Source organism: Pinus tabuliformis, chromosome 2_2, assembly GCF_031772625.1.
Source record: "Pinus tabuliformis cultivar Carrire ecotype Pingquan chromosome 2_2, CPIR1, whole genome shotgun sequence".
Lineage (NCBI taxonomy): Eukaryota > Viridiplantae > Streptophyta > Pinopsida > Pinales > Pinaceae > Pinus > Pinus tabuliformis.
The window spans coordinates 201,068,829-201,095,138 of NC_142300.1; the positions used below are offsets into that span (position 1 = coordinate 201,068,829).

The window sequence follows — 26,310 nt, forward strand, 5'->3', positions numbered from 1 at the left end:
CATAATATTAAAGTGAGAATCTAATAGCAAGATGATTGTAATTCTACCATCGTAATTATAATACTCATCTGTAGTATTTACCCATGGATTTTTTAAACCATGGTAGTGTTGAGATATTAATCTCGTTGTTGGTTAGGTGTCATCTCATTTGATTTTGTTGTCAACCAGGTGTCGTAGACAGTTCAATTTTACTTTAGTTCTACTTCTGTCATTTATTGCTGATGTTTACAATGTAATCTATTTAACCATTTTAAATAGTTATAAGATAAATCTCTGCTCCACGTTTTTCTCATTCTTTTTCATGGTATCAGAACACGTCAGATAAGACTCCACAGAGAGTAGCGTTTCAAATCGTTTGGGCTTGCAAAGAAAAATTGTGAGAAGCCGAGTAGAAAAGAGCAATTATGTAGTTGTAAAATAGGCTTAGAACACGATATTCGCAGCTCAACTAAGAACAAGCTACACACAAAGTCGTAAAATTTCAAACTTGTTGAATTATCAATATTTTCGCACCCCATGGATTTAAAGAACTGAGCGCAGTAGATCCCGCCAGAGTAGCGCACATGAAAAAAGTTTAAATTTGAATTTTTGGCTCACTGAATTCAAAGGCAGTGCATTTAAGGATATTCTTTTTTTAAATATAAAAGGGCAAGAAAATTTGTATTTGAATAAATGGCCTCCTCTAGTACTTTTCCATATACCTCGACTCTTCTTGGCAAAAATTACGAGTTTTGGTCTTTAAGAATTAAGACACTCCTACAAGCTCAAGAGTGTTGGGATACACTTTAGACTGCCTATGTAGAGCTGACCCAAGAAGCATTAGCGGCCATGTCCAATAATCAGAGGAATGAAGCTACTGAACTTAGAAAGAAAGAACATAGAGCCAAATGTTGGATACAAAATTCAGTCGATGACTCTATTTTCGACAAGGTAACTGGTGCATCCACAACACATGAAGCTTTGGAAATTGTGAAATTTGTGTATCAAGGTAATGATATAGTAAAGACAGTGAAATTACAGACATTGAGATCACAGTTCGAAACCCTAAATATGAATGATAGAAAAGATGTGGATCAATTCATGAGTAGAGTCATGGGAATAGTCAATCAGATCAAGCTCATCGGTGAAACCATTTCAGATTAGAAAATTGTTCAAAAAGTCCATTGAAGTTTGCCCAAGAAATATGACATGATTGTAACAACCATTCTGGATTCCAAAGATTTTATAACTTTCTCAGTAGAACAGTTGACTGGATCACTTCTGGCACATGAAACAAGACTCAACTTGGCATAAGATTCCATGGAACAAGTTTTCAAATCACAACACTCATTTGTCAGAGGCAGAGGCAGAGGATTCATAAGTGGAAACAAGCGAGGAAAGGCTAAAACAGAGGTAGATCATAACATCATCGTGTAGTAGAGCAATGGAGACCTCCACAAAACGATACTCAAATAAGTATACCATGGAGAAGATATAATGTCCAATGTTATTTCTGTAAGAAATTTGGGTATTATGAACTTGAATGTAGAAATAAACAATCAGATCAGAAAAGAGTCAATGTCCATCTCTCCAACAATGAAGGAGAATCCTCTGAAACAATGTTTCTTTCCTGCCATATTTTTGAAGACATGCACAACAAGGATATTAGGTTGCTGGAGAGACGCTGCATCAATCATATGAGAGGTAACCAAAAACTGATTTCTTATGTTGATGCTTCCATAACATCAGAAATTGCTCTTGGAGATTGTTCTTACATTAAAGCTTAAGGTAAAGGTATTGTCCCTATTCTTACTAAATAGAATCAATATAAATACATTCCTGATGTTTACTTTGTTCCAAATCTGAAGAATAACCTCATTAGTGTAGGACAATTGATGGAACATGGTTATGATGTAATATTTCAAGGGAACATATGTTATATCTTTGAAAAACCTCCCAATAGAAGACTGATAGCAAAGGTTGAAAAAACCAAGAATAGGATGTTTCCTTTGACACTTAGAAGTTGAAATCTCTCATAGTCTTTAGTCTAGATTGTGTCAAGAATAAATGAATCTTAGCTATGGCATTCTAGATATGGCCATATCCCATTCAAGATTCTCAGTCAACTTCATAAACAATCAATCATCATTGGTCTCCCTACTATGAATGAAAAAGAGTGTAATTATGAAATTTGTGTTATGTCCAAGCATAAAAGAGATAGCTTTCCCACATCTTCCTCTAGAGAAAAAGAGCCTTTAGAACTTGTTCATACATATTTATGTGGTCCAATGCAAACACAGTCCATTGGTGGTAGTATTTATTTTCTGACATTCATTGATGATTATAGCAGGAAGACATGGGTGTATTTTCTCAAAAATAAATCAGATACATTCTCAAGGTTCAAAGAATTCAAAGCAGAAGAAGAAAAGAAGAGTGGAAATCCTTTGAAAGTACTCAGATAAGACATAGGAGGAGAGTAAAACTCAAATGAATTCAAATATTTTTGTCAACAACAAGGAATGATAATGCAGAATATAGCAAGATATACTCCATAGCAGAATGGAGTTGTAGAAAGGAAAAATCAGTCACTCATGAATATGGTTAGATGTATGCTTTGTGAGAAGAATTTTTCAAATAACTACTGGTCTAAATTAGTTTCAACAATAGTGTATGTTTGCAATAGATTTCCAACAACCAATCTCTAAGATACAGTGCCTCAATAAGCATAGGATCGTAAAAAGGTAAATGTATCTCACTTTACAATTTTTGGATCATTAGCATTTTCACATGTTCCTGAGCAACTAAGAAAGAAACTTGATGATAGGAGTGAAAGATGTATTTCGATTGGTTGTAGTGAGAATTCAAAGGCCTATAGACTTTATAATCTAGTTACGAAGAAGTTTTTTTTAAGCAGAGATGTACAAAATTCTGAAAATAAATCTTGGTCTGATCAAGTTGATGAAGCTTCAAATCAGTAGTTTTATCCACGACAACTACCAATATTGCAGGTTGAAGAAGAGACATACCATTCTGAAAATGATACATCTTCAAGTAGTGAATCCATCAGTGATTCAACATCTTCAGAAGACAATCAGAAAACAAGAAGCATCAGAGAAATATATGAGCAAGAGCATGAGTTTGACCAACATAATATGTTTGCATTTCTTTCATCTCAACCAACTCATTTTGAAGAAGCAGTTAAAGAAAAGCATTGGGTAGATGCAATGAACCAAGAAATTGCTTCCATAGAGAAGAATTAGACTTGGGAATTAGCTGATCTCCCAAAAGACAAAACCATAATTGGTAAAATGGGTATATAAGACCAAGATAAATGAAAAAGGAGAGATTGAGAAACATAAGGCAAGTTTGGTTGCAAAAGGATTCTCACAGCAATTTGGTGTCAATTATGGTGAATCCTTTGCTCCAGTAGGAAGGTTAGATACTGTCAGAACCATTTTGTCCACAACAGCTCAACACAAATGGAAAGTCTATCAACTTGATTTAAAATCTACCTTTCTAAATGTTATATTGTAGGAAAACATTTATGTAGAGAAGCCTCATGGATTTTAAGTTTGAGGATAGGAGCATAAGGTGTACAAATTGAAGAAATATTTGTATGGTTTGAAACAAGCTCCTAGAGCTTGATACAATCTCATTGACACCTATCTCATCAAAAGTGGTTTTTGTAGAAGCAACCATGAACCAACTTTGTATACCAAAATGCATGAAGGTAAAATTATTATTGGATTTCTTTATGTAGATGATCTTCTTCATACAGGAAACATGATTTTAGAATATTTCAAAGCAGCAATGCAAAAGAAGTTTGATATGACATATCTAGGAGTCAAGAAATACCTCATAGGCATTTAAATTCACCAATCTGCTAATGGAATTTTTGTTGGTCAACAAAATATGAGATTGATATCATCCAAAAGTTTAGAATGACCAATTTCAAACCTACAGATACATCATTTTCTCAAGACACCAAACTGAGAAAAGAAGATGTAGCACCACCAGTTGATTCCACAATGTATAAAAGCGTAGTCGGTAGTTTGTTATATCTAACTGAAACTAGACCTGACATTATGTTTGTAGGAAGTTTTGTCTCCAGGTTTATGCAGTCACCTAAGATCACTCATTGGAATGTTGCGAAAATGATCCTAAGATATATTAGACATACAATAGATTATGGTTTGTTATATACATGTTTTGAAAATTGTTCACTTTCAGGTTATACAGACAGTGATTATGCGAGGAGTTTAGATGATCGCAAAATCACTTTAGGTTATGCTTTTCATCTTGGAAACAATCTAATTTCATGGGCATCCAAGAAACAATCAATCATTTCAATATCTTCTGCAGAGGGAGAATATGTAGCATCAAATTCAAAAAAATTTCAAGCTATGCGATTGAGAAGATTATTGAAAGACATTTCCAATATTCAGAAGGAGTCAACTCCTATATACTATCGTAACAGTTCAACAATTTCTTTATCAAAAAGTCATGCTTTCAAAAAAAGAGCAAGCACATTGACACTTTTCTTCATTTGATTCATGAGCTTGCCAAAGAAGGTGACATAGTACTTTCTTTTGTGGTTCCAAAGATCAACTAGTAGATATTTTCACAAGGTCACTGAGCAGGAATGTATTTGATTTTAAAAGAGAACAATTACGCATTATAAGTAACTCTAAATGTAACAGTTGAATTTAGGAGCGTATGTTGAGATATTAATCTCACTGCCGGTTATGTGTCATCTCATTTGATTTTGTTGTCTACTAGGTGTCGTAGACAATTCAGTTTTACTTCAATTCTACTCCATAGGTGTCAAGTTCTACTTCTATCATTTATTGTTTATGTTTACAATGTAATCTATTTAACCATTTTGAATATTGAGAAGAGAAATCTCTCCTCCATGTTTTTTCTCATTCTTGTTAGGTATTCTAATTTATTATATTTACCCATGGTATCTTAATTTATTATATTTTCACATGGTATTCATCCATGGATTTTGTAAACCATAGTATTTACCCATGGCATTTTAAATGTAATGAGAGGCATGGCTCTTGGTGAAAGATCCCCATAAAATGTATAAATACGAGACTTAACCATAGACTAAAGCAAATTTTTTTCCTAATGTAGTCTTACAATATATTTCACATTCAATAACAATATCTTTCTTCTTTTTATATTGTTCTCTTTTGAAATATTTCTCTTACACAATGTGTCATATTCTTAGACATTTTTACATTGTGATATATTCCTTTTTTTATCCATTAAGTTTTATTTCCTAAAGAACTTGGATTGCACCAACAATAATGCATTAGGGCTCATGAGAACTCTATAGTTAAGTGCGTTTGGGCTAGAATAGTATATTGACGTAGTATATTTATGGGTGACTTGCTAGGAAATTTTTTGTTCTTATTATTTTGTCACTTTCCTTGGTCTCATTCCTCCAATGATCTATGAATAAGAAATAATACTAAATTTCATAAAATAATTATCGTTGAAATGATTAGTTGAAATAATGCATGGAAAATAAAGTAGAAAGAAGGGGCCTCAGTACTTGGGTTGGGCCCTATTTGGGGTACCTAAAGAAAAATCAATATGGAAACCAAAGAGTGATTCTTATTAATTAACAAATGTTTTCATACATGAAATATTATGGAACTAAAATGTTAGGAAAAATCCTTCACTAACTACTGCTAACTTTAACCTCTAAAAGTTATCCTATAATGGGCTACTCAAGCCTCATATTTATACAAAAACAACTGAGGGGTAGCCTCCTTTAAGAGAGGACTTATTCCCCCCAAAAATCCTATAAAATAGAATCTAGTTCCTGTGACCTTTCAACTACAAGGGAGAGTAATGATTTCTCTAACCCAAACAAGTTTTGGTCATCCTGTAGCAAGGAGAAAGTCCCTTATTTTTATCTAGACCAAGTTTCTTGTGGTTTGCATGAAATATTCTCAATATCCTGCACGTTAAGTGCATGAGGCACAAAAGAAATGGCAATCATATCTAACCTTCATAGGAACATATTAAAGCTGGAAAATGCATTAGGGACAAGGAAATGTTAATTGTGCCTAGGAAAGGTTAAATAGACCTTAATTTTTATCTAATTCGGGGGCCCATTAGTACCATATAAGTCTCCTAACATATTGAGGAACTTACCATCATTTGTACCATAGTTAGTATTTCTTTATAAACATCTAGATCTATTAACCTTTTATTTCAATCCCAACATGAAGGCATGCCCCTTCTTAAACTATTCAAATCTGGTATTGAATTTTTTTTATTTTTTTAAACCAACCTACCCTTCTCTTGTACCTGATGTTAGAACTCAGTAATTTTCTGAGGTTGCAGAAGAAAATCACCAAGGTAACCACAAACCAAATTTGGAAGGTGGGATCTAGCCCTGACAGCTTCAGAGAGGGCTATCTCTGTAAGATTTAACTTTGTTTGATTGAATATTAGGCTAGTTATGAAGTTTCGGGTTTGATTTCTATTTCAATGCTTGGTTGATAACTTAGATTTTCATTGGGCTAAAAAGTTTGTTACATAAAATACATATTAACTATAGTATCTATAGATAGATCTCACAAGGAAAGGTAGCTAAACTAATTGGATTCTTTAAAGTCTGTGAAATGGAGAAGAAGGAGAAAACAAGGTTCACTTTAAAATATAGAGTGTTGTTACCTAAATTCTATATCCAAAGATAAGAAGAAAAAATAAAAAATATTCATATCCAGGTGCAGAGTGTAGCTTTAAACAAATTCTGCCCTTTATTTATCTATTGAGTAATTTAGATTTAGAAAACATTCATGTGCTATAACAGAGAGAAATAAACACATAAAACAAATAGATTTACTTCACCAAACAACTTGACAGAGGAATCTTGTGAAAGAGCTTCTATGTTACTTTTGTAAAATCTGTTGATGCTTCAGAGAAAGATATACAATAGTGTTTATTCATACAAAAACCAACCTCTACTACTTCAATGATTGAAGTATTCATAGCTAATTTAAAAAATTTCATGTCAGGATGACAAGGATGCATCTACAAAATGATAGGACTGAATTAAGCTAAATTATTACAATGAAATGAGGAAAATCGAACTGCCTGAAGTGGTGGCACTGAATTGAAGGAACAATTGGTTGTCTGGTGCTAAAAAAATGGATGTGCTATAATGTTGAGTTGTGTCATTCAATTACATTTTACTCTAGTAATTCACAGAGTTTATCCCAAAACTGCTCGCTTGGGATATTCATATTCATTAATTTCCTATACACTTCATCAACTTCAATATACCTAGAAAATTTTGGTCGAGTGGTGAACAAGTTTGGAACTGCATACTGGATGTCAAGATCAAATGATAGTGCTTCCAGGAACACCCTTCTTATCATGTTGAGTGTTTCAGCTGTAACTTTCAAGCTGTGTCTTGCCTTGTAAATAATTTGTGCAATGTAATACAACCATGTATTGAGCTTGTCATTAATCACTAACAGGTTTGGATGTCCTTTCTTGTAGAGAGGCTCTAGCTTGGAAAAGAATCTTTGTATGGCTATGTTCATGTTTTGACACTTCTCTTCAAGCTGTCTCATCAAGTTCCTTTTAGTCATCACTTTAATCACTTCCAAAATTGTGTCAGTCCTATCTTTAATTTCTAATTCTTCCAATTCTTAGCTGTTCTTGGAATTTATAAATTTAGTCAGCTCAGTGGCTTCATTTGGTTTGTCTCCTAGTTGCTTTCAAACCTTCTCAATGGCTTTAGTCGACCTTTCAAAAAGTTCCTTCTGTTTAAAAATAATCTGGATTGAAGGCCAAATTTCTCCCATGTCCTCATTAATTGTTTTCCATATATGTTCTTTCACCTGTGCCAATGTTTTTCCCATGGCACAGTCTTCTTCCATTTGATGCACTCTTTAGGAAAGTGTCTAGATCTTCTATGTTTCTATTAAATAAGTGTTCTCAAACTTTAGACTATGCTCCTATAAAACTTTTATCTGGAGTTTTAGTTTCTTTAACTCTTCTTCTTGTATAGTCATGTTTTCCATAGACTGAGTTAATTTCATTGAGTCATCCACAACTGATGTGGGAAACACTGTTGAGGATGTTGCTCCTGTTGTAGTAGTAGTTGTAGGGACAAATTTCTATAGCGAAGATGAGATTGGAACTGCATGAAGAGGAACAACTGGAAGCTGTGAATTATGTTCCTTTTTCTTTATAAGATTATCCATTTATGCTTCCATTCCTTTAATCTAGGCACCTTGCTCCACTAGCATCTTTAACATCTCTTCCTTTTGTAGCTATGTATCTGCAAGTTATTTAGGCTAGGGGTATTCTATTGCTGGTAGCTTCAATTGCTTCTTTAAAACTGCAATATCAACATCCTTCTTTCTGATTATTTCTTCTATAGATTTTGCATTCTCTCAATCAAGGCCTTCTTTGACCACCATTTCCTCCAAGTATTTGATTCTGTTATCTTTCGCAAGTGATGAGATTTTCTCCAATTTGAGTTGATACTGCACATTATTTAGAGTAAAATGTAGTTTTGAGGTAGTGATGTCATTTTGAGTGAAAGTTTGAATATACCATCTCTCATGTCTGCCTGTGCATATCTATTTGATCCAAAGGATGTACATCCTTTGCCACAAATTCAAAAGTGGTATGTTTGAATCTACTATTGACTTTGGTTGAGGGACCTAGACCTGCAAGAATGCCATATGCACTCTTCCTTTTTCAGTATCATATGATGCAAGAGTTTGTGCTGAATGGAAGAGGATTTCTTTCTGAAATCAGCTACTATATTTTCATGAATGGCCTCATTCCTCTACTTGATTTCATTGTATCTATGAAAAATGTTGACCTGACTCTGCTTTGTAGATGTTTTAGGTGTCTTAGGGACAGTAGCTGGAATAACTTTTGTAACTGAGGAAGATGATGGAGATTTTGTAGTTCCACTGTATAGCTTGGAAGTCTTTAAACCTGAGAGCATGATAGTGCCTTGTGTGTCCTCCAGTGACGGAAATTCTATCTCAGAACCGGAGCCATATTTAAGCTTCTTAATGTATATTTTAAATTCCTTAGTTGATATTTTAGTTACTGGAGAATCATCATCTCTTTCTCTCTTATCTGTTTTCTCTTTGGGTATTGGAGTCTCTAACGATGTCCTTGAATGTACCTTCTCTTCGACCTCCTGCAACATGTTTTCCACCTAGGTGTGCTGGTTCATATATTTTTCAATATCAGGCCTTTGAGTGTGTACATATGGTGTAGTTTTTTGTTCTACTCTCAACTTGGAAATTACCCCAAAGGGTTCATAAGTCTAAGTGAAGCTGAGAGGAAAGTTCAATTGTTTCAGCAGGAGGTCTACTTCCTCCCCTGTTGCTCCACTATTGCAAATGAATGGTCAAACTTCTGTCGTAATCATGAACTAGGATTTCTTCTTAGCTGCCACAAAATGAATATTGTCATAATGAATTATCTGTCTGATATATTCGAAGGAAAATATCCCCATTGGCACATATTTGGGCAGTTTGTATGGTAGCAACTCTTAACCATACACTCTAATTTTTGTGAATGATTGGTAAAGGTAACAATACCCTATTGTGACATGTTCACTGAGCTACAAAACATTATAAACTTCTTCATTGATCCTTGGAACCTACTAGCCACTTAAAAAAAAATTGGTTTGATATACAAATTGGTCTATGAACTCCGTAAAGATCTATTCCTGGGATTGTTTTCTAACTAAAAAAGTCCACAAAACAACTGACTATGGCTCTCCTTGTTGATCCAATTTCTGCACTAAGAATGGAAACTTATCTTCTTGGAAGAATATAAACATATACATAAGAATGGATGAATATCTGGACATTCCTTCAATTAAAGAATGAAGGAATTGTTCATGAATTAAATTTTATAAGAAGAGACCATAGTCAAAGGTGATCGATGGTCCTTCTTCTAAAGAAAGGGTGGACAGAAAGCCTAGAATAGGCTCATCTACTGACTCACCTGAATAGTAGCCAAGAATGGGTGACAAAACATAAATAATGTGTCTTCTCCTTTCAGGGAACATAGAAGAGGGATATGGGGTATTTTTCTTAGGGAGTTGGGAATCTTCAGGGAGGAAGATTTCAAAGATGGAAGCTCTCAGGGGGGAAGTTAACTTTTGGTAGATTTCTATGAGAGCTTCCATGGAGAAAGGGAGAGGGAGTCATAGTGGGGAACTTGCAACGTTTGATTAATGCTGTCAGTTGTGATGGTGAAGAGAATTTCACCATTTGGGGATATAATTTCCCTCTTTCTTGCAAGGTAAGAGGCTTGGAATCTCAGGAAAAACTCAAGAAAATGATAGGATTGGGGAACAACAAACAGAGGGAGTCTGGATTTCCAAAGATGTATCTCATCGAATTAGTCAAGGAAATTGTCTCGAAATCAACAACACAATTTGAACAAGTTGAATTCGCACACTGTTTTAGTGATTTTATAATCTTGGTCAACAAGTGGGATATGGTCTAGATCAATAGGTGGATTGAGCAATGAATTGATCACAGGAGCAGATTTAGGTGCCATTATGGTTGTAGGATGGAGAACCTATTATGCTCCTATACCAATAGGTGTCATATTTCATGATTGACTGGTTAGAAGTCCCTAATATGTTCATCCTTTCCCTGCTGCAAAGGTTTTCCATATTTTGAAAAGATCAAAAAATAAAAAAATAATAGAGGGTATACCCTAAAATAAGGATCAAAGGGTAAAAAGAATGAAGTGGTCAAAATAAAAAATGAAAGAAATGAACCCCAAAGAAAAGGACCAGGAAAGTGTGAAAGTCCAAATGCCACTACTATTTCATGTTCTATAAATAAAGTTTCATGTGCAGTTTGTTGAACTTTATACTGCAATTGATGAATGGCCAAACAGCTTAATCCTGGCCAGTTCATATTTGAATTTCGTGTTTTAGAGATAGAGAATAAAATTTGTCCAAACTGTTTAAAACTTGGTAGATAAATAGTTAGGTAGAGAAGCAAAGGTGCTCAACTGCTAAATCTGAGCCCTTGGAAGAAATAAGTGTAGATCTAGATAGGTTTGCTAGTGCAAGTGCACCCATGAAAGAAGAACAAAAAATGTTAGATATAATAGGCTGGGTGGGTAGTTTTGGTGTTGCAGAAGCATGTTTATGTTTAACTTTGTCTCTCAAAGATATTCATCTTATGGTTATCATAAGTACCATGACAACTGTCTGGTTACAAATCAAGTGAGGCATGACTAACTTCCCTTCACACTTCTCCCAAATCACTACTAACCTCCCCCCAAGGATATTAATATCTGCTTAATATCACTAAATGACTCCATCTCATTTCATAAAAAAAAAGGGTCCTAAGTAAAACCTCATTTTTACTTTAGGCAAAGAAGCCACATTTCTTGTGTAAAACCCTTTTCATTCCCTTAGCCTAAGTTTCTCAAACATTAGACTCAACACTTCCTAGTTCATAAACCATATTCATATTAACTGCTAACTTCATTATATAAATCCCTTATATAAAATCCCCTTTCGCATATATTATTAATACATTAAGATCCCTATATTCTACATACCCTGCCCAGGTTTAAATATAAACCATATTATTATGAGAGTGGGGATTAAAGGTTTGTTTGAAACCTTATAATAACCCTTCATGTGCAAACATGGGATTGATTAACTTTTGGTTAATCAATAACCAAACCTGTAGCATCACAAACCAATGATAAATTTCCTCGATGTATTATAAATTTTAAATATATTGAATCGGTCTCACGCTGTAACCCTATGTTGCCTCTAGTGAGCACTAGCTGTTAGATCTGAGCCCGCTCATTAGACGGTCCACGCTTATATCGTGCACCCCCTTCCATCCAATCGTTTAACTCCTGGGGGGCTGGCGATATTGCCGCTGTACTGGGGACAAGCATCGTCATCCTGCCGTGCTCGCTGCCTCCCCGCCCCAAACCACTCTGGCTGATAAGCGGTACGGGTCAATACCACTTACCGCCCTCCCGCTGACCCTGTCTGTTGATGTCATCACCACATCATTGCCACATCATCCCCCCGTACCCCCGCATCATGACAAGACATCACACCCCGATGACATCATCCGACCAAAAAGCGCCAAAAGCCCCGTGGAAGCTAGAATTTGTTAAAAAGTCGAGAAAGTGTCATTTTCACCCATTTTTGCTACAAAAATATTTCATGCAAACTACGTATAAGCAACTGCAGAAGCATCCAGTCCGCCATCTAGCCAAATAAGGTCCAAGCATCCTGCTCCGCAGCTCGTCAGTCAACCTGCGTTTGCACTATTCACCTCTAAAAATTAGGTATTTGCCCCAATTTTCCTCGTGAAACTGTAATTTCATTTTTCCTTAGTAAATTTTTCCCAGAGAGCCGAATTCAAGCTAAATTCAATCCATAAATCTGAGACAAAACACCCAGAACTGCTATTTTGCCCATTTTCTCCACAAAAACTTGACCTCCAGATCAAAAAACATAGCAAACAAACATGGAAGCCCCTGTGGCCCTGAATGTCGTGCCCCTCAATGCACCTCATAAAGAACAGGATTGGTTACCCTTGGCTGATAGAGATTTTCAAATTAAAGAGTTATCTAGTGATATGAACCATCTCCAGGCATTTTGAAAAATTAGGAATAGTCATCTGAGTAACTCTGATATCCTTGGAATATGGGAATCCAATCTCCCCAGGTATTACCTTCCCTCAGTCAATGTGTTCCCAGATATTATCCACCAATGCTGTGCCAATTATGACCCTATTAGTAAAGCAGTTATCACCCCATCCCAAACTGTTCTCTTTTACATAACTGTTGAATCTATCAATGAGATGTTACACTTCCATCTAGCTCAGCCCCTTGGTCCTTTTTCCATGGGATTTTTTCTTGAGCAAGGATCTTAATTGCCCAGTGCAGAAATAACCCGAATTGCTCAATTATTCATGAAACAAGATTTCCAGCCCAAAAGCCCACCTCCCTATGTGCATTCATGGTTTACTGAAACTGGAAGGCTTATTCTTGACATGATATCCTATATCTTGGGATTCAAAACCAGTGAATTTGTTGATGAGACCATCTTAGTTATGTTGTCAATGTTTACTCCATGACAGCCCCCTACTATCAAATATGATTATGCCTCTTTCATTGCCAATAAAATCAATGAGAAATTCATAAATCTGGAAAGAGAATGAGTCTTCAAGTACACCTCATTCATATATCACCTTCTGCTATACTATCAGCCAAACAATTTTTTATTTCCCATCAGGAAGTTGGATTCCAAAGGAGAGAGGAGGTCTATGATCTTTTGGACCTCGGTCTTCCACAATTTTTGTGAATCCCCTTATACCTACTATGAATTCATTGACTGGTTTATACATCCAGCGTCCACTCTATTGATAGGAGCTCCTCCTCCTAGGCTCTCTGGTGATATAAAGAAGATTTTACAACTCTCCAAAAACTACAGAATAGGTGACTGGTACCTCTACCAGAATCACACTGAAATCATAATATATGGTTGTGAACTGTGCCCTTACAAGCTTCCCAGATATGTGCCCATGAGACTATTTGCACTGGATTATTTCAGGCACCTTATCATTGTAGATTTAACTCACTTTTGTAATGTAAAGAAAAAGGCTCAGATGAGATTAAGAAACCAATTAGGCCCTTTTATCATTAACAAGAGGGAGGCATGGGAAGATGCTGACAAGATATTAGGGGAAGACCTTAAATTGAAGAAAAGTTTTTGGTGGGTGCCATATGAACCAAATAGCTTTATAAGTGACAAAAAAGTAAGAAACAAGCTATCAGCTTACATACATCATAGGATCCCTGAAGTAGAACAATTTGCTAATCAGGATGAGTGGGTAGAGGGTACATTAATAGAAGAACTTACTCAGCAAGAAAAGATGGAACAGGCTATGAAATATTTAGAAAAAACCCTTCACCTGGACTCTTTTGGACAGGTATCTTTCAAGCTACCTTAGTAAGCCAGAGTGGGTGCATCTTCTGCTGGAACTTCACAACAGCCTGTACATGAAACCAACACACTAGTTATTGGGTCTTCTAAGGGCAAGAAAGTGGTAGGCACGGACCAACAAGCAATGACTGGTCAGCAAGAGAAAATTCCTCCAGTCCAGACCAAAGCAGAAGAGATTCCCGCATTTCAGACTCCTATAAATGAGGAAAAGGGCAAGAAAAGAGACAAAGAAGATCCCACACCTATCAGTGGACCTACTGAGCAACCAAGCGCAAAAAGGTAAAGATTGGATCCTTTGTCAGAAGAGGAAATCATTGAATAAACAACTGAAAGTTTAAGAGGTGAGAGGGTTACCCAACAGACTTAGTGGTGGATACATCAACTAGCTCACATAGGTAGGAGCTAGAAAGGCAACATAGTGTGGAGGTTTGATCCACTAGGCCACTAGGCAAGTAGACCTCTGACATTAAAAGAACATTCACAGAGATAAAGGCTAGAAATGATCCATTGAGGCTGCGGATTTACAATCAATATCTTAAGATGGGCCCCATAAAGTAGCAAATATTGATGTTTGCATATGACATAAAAGAGGGAAAAATGATCATGAGTTATTTGAAGCCCAAGGTGCAGCAACCACAATCAGTAGCTGATTACATTAGGACAAATCTAGAGGTCCTAGCCAAGGACATTCACCCAATAGACCAGATTGAGCTGCACAAACAAACTGGAGAGATGGCATACTCCACACTAGCTGATAAAGCAATGTTGGCTCATAAATTGCAAAATTCCTTAAATAATACCTCTGCTCAGTTAGATTTGGAGAAAGACTCTTCTCTTGCTAAGGACAACAGGATAAAATTATTGGAGGACATCATCATTGAACTGGGACATGATCCCAAAGATGCTAAAGGCATAAAGGCACTGATGAGGAAGAAAGAAGAGGACATCATTGTGTTGAGAAAACAGCTTAAAATGCCTCCTTCTATGCATCCACAAACTGTAGATGTTGTACAACAGAAATCTGAAGAGGACATGATGGACCTGCTCATGAGACTGAATGAGAAATTGAGTGAGACAGAGCAGGCATTGGAGAAAGCTCTACAAGAAAAGCAGGGAGAGTCGACCTCCCAGCCACCTGAAGTAGCTCCAATAGTCACTACTACCACTTCCACACTCATAACAACATTTCCTCCCACTGTCCCAGCAACAACAGGAGAAGTCATCACAGGAGCAACATCAACAGCAACAACACCAGGCAGCGGTACAGCTATGAGCACAAAGAAATTAATAAAAGCCATGGAGGAATTGAAGCTGCAAGTGTAAGAGTTGAAGCAATTAAAAGAAAAATTGGCAAAGGTTGAACAGAGTTATGATAAATCCAATATGAATGTGGCATATAAAACAAGGGAGATCAAAACACTGGAGAACAAGGTAAGAGCCTTAGAAAAGGATCTCTCTCTAGATAAACCTCTGGCAGAAATCAGAGGAATTTTGTGGAACAACATCAATCAATCCCTTAGTGATGTATGGAGGTCTATTCAAACTATTTATGAGTAGATTGACTTGATAAAAGTGGCCCAAGTACAGATTCAAAAAACAAGAGCTTTATTGGGATAGATGCCTGAGCAAGCTAACCGACTAATACATTTTTTAAACACCAAGACCAGTAAAGAACTGGAAGCACTAGAAATCAGAGATAGAACATGCACCATTGTAGACATCAAGAGAGTTCTAACCATGAGAACTCTAATGCAAAATTTGGACAGAAGATTCCAAGACATGCAGGTAGAGATTAACTCTTTCACAGAAAAGTTTACAGTCCTGCATCAAAAACGTTTGCCAAGTCCTCTGGGAAATAATGATCGTCTGATGAAACACAAGGACTATGTACATAAATTGAATACATATGTTGTTAACCAAGCTAATACATCATCAAGTACTTCAGGAGAAAGAGCACTTCCATCTGGCCAGTCCCTCTATGATAGCCTGGAAAATTTGTTTTCCATTGAGCATGAGGTGAAGCATCTCTTCACCATTCCACCTAATTTCTTCAGGTACATAGAGACTGACGAAACTCTAAAGAAGCTGCAAAGACATAAATTACCAAGACAGGAGTGGTGGAAAAGCATGCTAGAAATCCTATAAACTTATCTCTGGTCAAATTGAAAATTTCGGACCATCCACTATAATGCAGAACACAGGAATGAATCATACTCATGCAGGTCAAAGTGCATCACATCAAAGTCAAAGAAAGTTTGCGCAAGGTAGAATAACTAGCACAGAGTATCAGCAGAAGACGACCATGAACCAAATTGCAGAACCTACCTCCAGTACATCTCATAAAGACAGAGCAACCAGCGCAGCATGAATTTATTGCATCTATTTATTGTCTCCCTATTTTCGAGACTGTCTGTCTCTATCTATGTAAAACGCATTAATTGTTATCAGATATTATTTTCTATCAGATATTTTGTAAATATATTTTGACATTTTTGTATAAGTACCCCCCCAGACAAAGTATTTGGGTTTGGTTGGTGGTGGATGTTCATAGTTTTGACTGTAATACTAAAGAACTCTGGAATAAAATGGGTGTTGGAACCATTTTTTTCTGGCTTAATGAATGAGAAATTGTTGCTAAGGATCATGCTACATAATTCTTGAATCATATTATGGATCAATAAGTCCCTTCTAACTTGTTTTTTACAGTTTGTATGTTTTATCATCTATGTTCCATAATCTGAATAATAGAGAAAAATAATAACTCAAAATTTGCTTGATTGCACTCTGTGCTCAGTCTTTATTATTATTAATGTTTTCTTCAGAATTAGAATAAACAATGAATTCTTAATTTCTCCTGTTTCCCCTGATTCTTTCATCTTGATAATTTTCTAAGGAATTCTTAATTGCTCCTTAACAGTAGTCAACCATTTTCCCTCTGTCAACATGATGAAGGATTCTTAATTGCCCTTCACCCATTGGCTTCATTCCATCTGACTTAAGCCTTAAAATTCTTCTATATTTGAGTACCTTGCTCTGTGATATCTCCTCTAGTAAGAAACTTAATCCAGGAAGTTGTACTTCTTTGACTGCATAATCCTCAGTGAATTAAAACTTTTTAGTTTTTCCTCACTATTCTATTGAATCTCCATTCCTCCAACCAAAACTAAAAACAAAACCTTTTCACTTCATAACTAGCCTAACACATATGAAAACAAAGTTAAATCATAAAGACAGAGCCCTCTCTGGGTGCAGATTGGCTAGAATCTGTATCTAAAATATTGCTTTGTGGTTACCTCGGTCGTATTCCTTTTCTTACAACTTTAGGGAACAACCTAAGTGATAACATCATTGGCGACTCCACTGGGGACTGAATAAATTGTTTGTTACTGCTGTTTGTTTCATAAGCTACAGATAGAGCCTGAAGTTAGCTGAGTAGCCTTTGAAACTACTTTTGTTTTGCAGTTGTAAGAGTAAATAAATGCTACTTTAGTCTATCTCCAATATAGTTTATGTATTAAACAGTTGTCCCAAATACTTGATCAATTCCTTGTGTCAATAAATATTTAGGAAAATACATAATCTCCTCATCTAAAAAATTCCTAAGCTATTACAAGCAAAACCAAAAACATACTCAGAAGTTGGCTCCAAAGAAGAAGATCTGTTACACTAGATTAAATCATGATCCAAATCCCCCACCTGTGTTTGAGAATCCTAACTTGATTCCTAAGAACCTTAGAGGGCAGCTGAGCCAAGAACATTCTGCTAGCTCACCCCTTGACACACATTAGCAGAACCCTATCCAATCTAAGCTTACTTCTGGAAAAGCACCAATACTTTCTTCCATTATTGTTGCTTCTCCTAGTTCACCATTAGCACTTCAAGCCATCTTTTCCACTCCTCCATCCACAACTTACATTTCCACCGTTGCCCCTGCTCTTCCAACTGTCACTCTTATATCTGCAAATATGGCAAACCGATATGCTCCCATGCAACTACCTGAAAATCTAGGAGCCATGCCTCAAGATTATCAAAGTAAAATCACTTATTTTGATGGTACTGGCACTTACACAGCTCAAAAAAATACCAAGAAAATGACTTATTGTTTTGAAAACTATGAGATTGATGATGATGATGTGAGAATGAAAGTCTTTGTCCAAAGCTTAAATGGAGATGTTAGAACATGGTTTAGAGAACTTCCTGCAAACACTATCACTGACCCAGATGCCCTTTTTCAGACCTTCTTGAACAGATGGGAAAAGAAGAAAGACCCTCTCCACATTTTATCATAATATGAAAACTTGAAAAGAGGCCCACAAGAAACTGTTCAAGATTACTGCACCAAATTTAACAATGTATACAATGCTATTCCTAAAAATCTTAGACCTCCACCAGACTTGGCCTTGATCAAATTTCCTCATGAATTTGACTTTGAAATGGCATACCAGCTTAAAGAAAGAGCTTCTCTAAGCTTAGAATACATGCATAGTATAGTTGTTAGTGTTGAGGCCGACCTGATTTCTAAATGAGCTCTAGCTAGAGCTGAAAGGAGGACACCTTTCAAAGAAGAACCTTCTGCCTTTGAAAAAAATTAGATGCTATAATCAAAGGAATGGATAGAATTGGTGATAGAGTAGAAAAAATTGAGAGGAAATCTCTTTTGGATGGTCAACCAAACAATACTGGGAGAAATCCAAAATTTAGAAAAAATCAGAACCTGAATACTGGAAAGGCTAGCCCTGACCAAAACATCAGACCTCCATTCCAAGAAAACTATGTTGAAGCTTCAACTTCCAGTGAATCAACAGAAGATACTCAAATTAACTTAATGGGTCTCAATAGTGAACAACAAATTTTCTTGACCCAAGAAGACCAAGAGGCTTACACTCTTAATCAATTCCAAATCCAATCAGGTGAATCATTTGATTTTAGGGATGGATATGACACATCCATTTATGATGTTCACAAGCAATATAATCTCAGAAGCAAAAGGATAGATGTTCCTGAAACTAATAAATAGAAGGATACTAAGAAAACTAGCAAAGCTAAAATTAAGAATCCTCCAGCACAGACCCCTCCTAGAACAAATCCTAACTCAAACAATCCAACAGTTGAAGATATATCAGACAGTCAACAACCTAACAAACAACCTTCAACTTCTTTTCCTCCTAAGGGAAATGTGGAAGAACCTCCAGAAATTGACATAGAAACAACTTCAGCCCATAACAGCACTTCTGAAAAAGGGAAAGACACTGAAAAAATAGCAGAAAAAGAAAATCTTGATGCCTGAAATGCAAAAATACAAACAAAAAAACCTTTCAACCTTGAGACCGAAATAGGCAAACTAAAGATAGCAATTCAATTGTCAGAATTGGCTAAAAACGATGCTTATAGAGAAAAAATCAGCAGATCACTTCAGATTCAGAAAACAAAGATGTAGTAAATGTCCTTGATGACCAACCTGAACTAATTTTTGGCCCTGAGGTAAACGGAAAATCAGTGGATGGAGGGGTTCCTCCTTTCTATGTAACTCTGAATATTCATGATAAAATACTTCATAATGCAATGTTTGATTCTGGTGCTTCTCATAACTTGATGCCTAAATTTGTGATGGAGAAGCTGGACCTAGATATCACCAAGCCATACAAGGTCTTGTTCTCTTTTGATTCAAGCCAGGTCAGATGTCTAGGATTGATCAAAGATTTATGTGTATCATTAGTTCAATACCCTTCTAAGACAATTTTAATGGATGTAGTGGTAGCTGATATTCCACCAAAATATGGCATGTTGTTGTCTAGATCTTGGGGTGCAAAGCTCTAGGGATCTTTACAGCTGGACATGTCCTATGCTACCATTTTAGTATTCGGCCAGCCAAAGAGATTGTATCAAGAAAATTTGGTGAAATACGTGGTGAGCAGCCAGGAAAAACCCCAGAACTTTCCCATCTACTCTATGCATTCTGACATGGACTCTTTCATCCTATACAATGCTAAAATTTATCCCCCAACTAATGTCAAGGCTTTAGCATTACAACAGGAAAAATTCACAAATGAAAAATCTAGTGTTCAAGCTCAAGAAATTTTTGAAATAATTGATATAACACACACTAAAGGGAAACCACATGAAACTGAAGATCCAAATCTCCCTAGTAATCAAATTTCCAAGACTCCTGATACCAAATATAATCATGAAATCCTTTGGTACTTGGAATTTGATGGATCAGTCAATAAACTAGGAGCAGGGGTAGGAATTTGGGTATATAATCTAGAAAATGATCATGCTGAAGGACATGCATACAGGTTGAATTTTCGATGCACTAATAACATGGCTGAATATGAAGCCCTTTTGCTAAGACTCAAATTGATCAAAAGCTTAGGCACCACCAGGGTGTCAATTTTGGGAGACTTTGATTTAGTCATTTAAAAAATGAAAGGGAACTTCCTCACAAATGATCTCAGATTAAGATCTTACAGAAGAGCAGCTATTGAAATACTGAATACTTTTTTGGAAACACAACTTGCAAAATTCCTAGAAGACACGATTTGTATGCACACAGTTTGGCAACATTTGCTAGCACTTGTAAACTGCCATTTGAACCCAATCATCAGTTTACAGCTGAGATAAAACACAGGCCAAATGTAACAGACAATGTGAAGAATTGGCAAGTGTTTGAGAATGACACTCAAATCAACAATTTCTTGACCCTAAAAGAAGAACTTTCCAGCACTAATATGGACACGGGCACTGTTGAAGAGGTTGATCAAATAAAAAAAACTGAGACAAACATTTCAGCAGAAACTGCAACATAGATACTACATCCAACAAAATTTACCACCAAAGAGTTGAAAGAGCTTAAAGAAATAGACATTGATGAAACTATTGGAGGAGAATCTGAAGTTATTGATTTAAAAGCTAATTATTTCCCACAGGATTAACTCCTATGGAAGACATTTTTTATTCTAATGACATCCCAAGGAAGCCCAAAATGCAACCTCTAAATGCAGAGATTGAGGACTGTAACATAGGAACTGAAGCAAATCCCAAGATGATAAAACTATCCAAAACTTTGCCTCATGACCAAAAGCTTAAATGTGTTGAACTATTCAAGGAATTCCAGGATGTTTTCACCTGGAGCTATGAAGATCTCAAATCTTACGATACTTCTGTGATCCAACATACAATACCCCTCAAAGAAAATCAGAAATCTTTCAAGCAAAAACTCAGAAGGGTCAACCCTGCACTACTCCTTTTAATTGAAAAAGAAGTCAAAAGAATGTATGAAGTTAGGATAATCACACCTATCAGATTTTTAGAGTGGGTCTCTAATTTAGTGCCCACTAGGAAGAAAATAGGAGAAATCAGGCTGTGTGTAGATTTAAGGAACGTCAATAAGGTTTCCTTGAAAGACCACTACCCCTTACGCAATATGGACCACATTTTACAAAGGGTAGTAGATGCCTCTAGAATTTCACTATTGGATGGGTTTTCAGGCTTCAACCAGATTGTAGTTCATCCTGATGATCAGGGAAAGACTGCTTTTACAACTCCATTGGGAACTTTTAAATATGTGAAAATGCCATTTGGACTCAAGAATGCAGGGGAAACCTTCCAACGCGCAATGGACATAGCTTTTGCTAAAGAAATTCATGATTTTCTAGTCATATACTTAGATGATCTTACCGTGTTTTCCAAATCAGATCAGCAGCATCTAGACCATCTGAGACAAGTATTTTAACATGCAGAAAATATGTTATATCACTAAATCCAAAGAAATCATTATTCGGCCTAGGGGAGGGAAAACGGTTAGGGCATATAATCTCCAAAGACGACATCAAAATTGATCCTGATAGAATAGAAGCCATTTTACAAATACCACACCCCAGAAATGTCAAAGAACTTCAATCTTTCCTAGGGAAAATCAAATTTTTAAGAATATTCATACATAACTTGGTTGAATTAATCAGATTGCTGAATAATATGCTGAAAAAGGATTCCAAGGTTAAATGGACAGTAGAAGCCAAACAAGCATTTAAAGAAATTAAAATGGCCTTGACCAAAACACCAGCCCTTACAAGACGAAATTTTGACAGAGACTTCATAATCTTTTCATTTGCATCAGAACATACTATTGCTACTGTTTTACTATAGAAAGATGATCAAGGATGTGAAAAACCTATAGCCTTTTTCAGTAAAGCACTCAGGGATGTACCTCTAAAATACTCAATCATGGAAAAACATGCTTATGCACTTGTGAAAGCTATCAAAGACTTCAGAGTCTACATATTATACTCCCATATAGTAGCTTGTGTGCCAAGCACTGTGGTCAAAGATATCCTAACCCAAGAGGGGATTGAACGCAAAATAGGCAAATGGATGGCTACTATATTAGAGTATGATATTGAAATAAAACCTAAAAAGCTGATAAAAGGACAGGGATTGGTTAAACTCCTGATTGAAACCAATTGCCAAGCCCTGGATATTAATGAATTGGATAATGAACAGGAGATGGTGACTCCACAAATCGGCCAGGCCTTCCTAGAATCACCTTGGTATGCTCATATATGTTATGTATTATTAAACCTGCAAGCTCCTCCAGGGTTATCCAGAACAAAGAAAAGGTTTTTGAAAATGAAAGCCTCAAAGTTTTTTATTTTAGATGGTGCTCTTTTTTGGAAAAATCATGAAGGTGTTCTATTAAATTTTCTAATAAAAGATGAAGTTGATAAGTTACTCAAAGAATTTCATGCAGGGGAATGTGGTGGACACTTGTACTGGAAATCAACTGTTGATATAATCCTAAGGGCTGGATTTTACTGGCCCATATTGTTTGTTGATTTCAAAAAGTTTGTCATTGCTTGCCATAAATGTCAAATCTTTGAAGGCAAGAGGAAACTTCTACCTCCGCCCCTTAAACCAAGTTCCACTGAAAGACCCTTTCAACAATGGGGTTTAGATTTTATTGGGGAAATCCATCCTCCCTCTTTTGGCCAACATAAATGGATCCTGACTACTACAGACTATTTCACCAAGTGGATAGAAGCCATCCCTTGTAGACAAGCCAATGATTCAGTGATCATTCAATTCTTAGAAACCAACATCTTATCTAAATTTGGCTATTCTGAAAAAATTATAACTGATAACGCTGCTACTTTCAAATCCAAGAGAATGATCAACTTCTGTCACAAATACCATATCATTCTAGGCCACTCCACAGCCTATTACCCTCTAGGTAATGGTTTAGTTGAGTCCTATGATAAAATCTTGATCAATATTATTAAGAAAGTATTGGAAGAAAACAAGAAAAATTGGCATAAGAAGCTCATCAATGCACTATGGGAAGACAGACTAACTACCAAAAGATCCATTGGAACTAGTCCCTATGAGCTTGTCTATGGTATGGAAGCTGTATTTCCCTCGTCCTTGGGAATCCCTGTAAAGAAGGATAAATCAGACTATACATTTGCAGCAAACTAGAGAAGAGGTATACCAAAGATCCCAAACGCTACAAGAAAAACTCAAGAAGATATTTGATAAGAGGACTAAGGCAAAAGATTTTTTCATAGGAGAAAAAGTTCCAAAATGGGATTCCAGAAGAGAAGATAAAGGAAAACATGGGAAATTTGACTTCCTATGGAAGGGACCTTTTATTATCCAAGCTTCACAAGGCAACAATACATACTTTTTGAAAAGCCTGGATGGTACAGAAGTAGAAGATGCACCAGTGAATGGTCGGATGCTGAAACACTATTTTGATCCAGTTTGTTGATACATCCTATCTCTTACTTGTACATAGTGAAGTTTAGTTTCTGCATTTTATTACAACAATAAGAATAGGAAGGAATGTGCAGAAAATTTTGAGGGATAGTCAAGGAACTTTACCACTTTTTTGTGTTGCCTCATGTTTTTAGTTTATTAGAAATTGTAGAAGAAGACTTGGGAGCTGAAAACATAAGAACAAACATTCAAACAAACTATACAAAACAGAGGTGCAACTATTTGACTCAGCTCATGAGAGATGTGTATATTTTACTTGGTCCTCTGTACAGTTTGTTCACTTATAACAAAAGAAGATTTTAGAATGCAACAAGAATTATACATAAGGCCATCTGACCTATTGTTCTTGACTTTTCACCAGGAAAAATCATCCCCAAGTGGAGCCAATGTTATGCTCCTATATCAATAGCTGTCATATTTCATGATTGACTGGTTAGAAGTCCCTAATATGTTCATCCTTTCCCTGCTACAAAGGTTTTCCATATTTTCAAAAGATCAAAAAATTAAAAAATAAAAAGAGGGTATACCCTAAAAGAAAGATCAAAGGGTAAAAAGAATGAAGTGGTCAAAAGAAAAAATGAAAGAAATGAACCCCAAAGAAAAGGACCACGAAAGTGTGCGAGTCCAAATGCCACTACTATTTCATGTTCTGTAAATAAAGTTTCATGTGTAGTTTGTTGAACTTTATACTGCAATTGATGAATGGCCAAACAACTTAATCCTGGCCAGTTCATCTTTGAATTTCCTGTTTTAGATATAGAGAATAAAATCTATCCAAACTGTTTAAAACTTGGCAAATAAATAGTTAGGTAGAGAAGCAAAGGTGCTCAACTGCTAAATCTGAGCCCTTGGAAGAAATAAGTGTAGATCTAGATATGTTTGTAGTTAAAAGAAAAGAAGACAATGAGGGTTTTCTAGTCCAAGTGCACCCATGAAAGAAGAACAAAAAATGTTAGATATAATAGGTTGGGTAGGTAGTTTTGGTGTTGCAGAAGCATGTTTATGATTAACTTTGTCTCTCAAAGATTTTCATCTTATGGTTATCATAAGTACCATGGAAACTGTTTGGTTACAAATCAAGTGAGGCATGACTAACTTCCCTTCACACTTCTTGCAAATCACTTACTAACCTCCCCCCAAGGATATTAAGATCTACTTAATATCACTAAATCACTCCATCTCATTTCGTAAAAAAAGGGGCCTAAGTAAAACCTCATTTTTACTTTAAGCAAAGAAGCCACATTTCTTGTGTAAAACCCTTTTCATTCCCTTAGCCTAAGTTCCTCAAACATTAGGCTGAGCACTTCCCAATTCATAAACCATATTCATATTAACCGCTAACTTCATTATATAAATCCCTTATATAAAATCTCCTTTCCCATATATTATTAATACATTAAGATCCCTATATTCTACATACCCTGTCCAGGTTTAAATATAAACCATATTGTTATGAGAGTGGGGATTAAAGGTTTGCTTGAAACCTTATAATAACCCTTCATGCGCAAACATGGGATTTATTAACCTTTGGTTAATCAATAACCAAACCCGCAGCATGGCAAACCAATGATAAATCACCCTGATGTATTAAAAAATTTAAATATATTGAATGGGTCTCGTGTCTTAAGCCTCCGCTGCCTCCAGTGAGCGCCAGGCATTAAATCCGAGCCTGCTCATTGGACAGTCCATGCTTATATCACACACCCCCTTCCATCCGATTGTTAACTCCAGAGGGGTGGTGGTATAGACGTCGTACTAGGGACACGTGTCGCCTTCCCGTCATGCTCGCTGCCTCCCCGCCCCAAACCACTCTAGCCGATAAGCGATGCAGGCCAATACCACTTACCGCCCTCCCGCTAACCCCACCCGCTGACGTCATTGCCACATCACCGCCACATCATCCCCCCATACCCCCGCGTCATGACAAGACGTCACATCCCGATGACGTCATCCAACCAAAAAGCACCAAAAGCCCTGCAGAAGCCAGAATTTGTTAAAAAGTCGAGAAAGTGTCATTTTCACCCATTTTTGCTACAAAATTGTTTCATGCAAACTACGTCCAAGCAACTGCAAAAGCGTCCAGTCCACCACCCGGCCAAACAAGGTCCAAGCATCCTGCTCTGCAGCTCGTCGGTCAACCTGCGTTTGCACTCTTCACCTCTAAAAAGCAGGTATTTACCCCAATTTGCCTCTCGAAACCGTAATTTGGTTTTTCCTCTGTGAATTTTACCCAAAAAGCCGAATTCAAGCTAAATTCAGTCCATAACTCTTAGAAAAAACACCCAAAATTGCTGTTTAGCCCATTTTCTCCACAGAAACTTGACCTCCAGATCAAAAAACACAACAAACAAACATGGAATCCCATGTGGCCCTCAATGTCGAGCCCCTCAATGGACCTCATAAAGACCGGATTGGTTACCCTAGGCTGATAGAGATTTTCAAATTAAAGAGTAATTTGGTGACATGAACCATCTTCAGGCATTTTGTAGAATTAGGAATAGTCATCTGAGTAACTCTGATATCCTTGGAATATGGGGATCCAATCT

At 36.4% G+C, this 26,310-nt stretch overlaps 1 pseudogene; it reads left to right on the forward strand.

Annotated features, from left to right (window-relative positions):
- The first annotated feature begins 828 nt into the window (after positions 1 to 828).
- Positions 829 to 26,310, forward strand: part of LOC149192064 (protein rough sheath 2-like) — a 115,723-nt pseudogene continuing 90,241 nt past the window's right edge.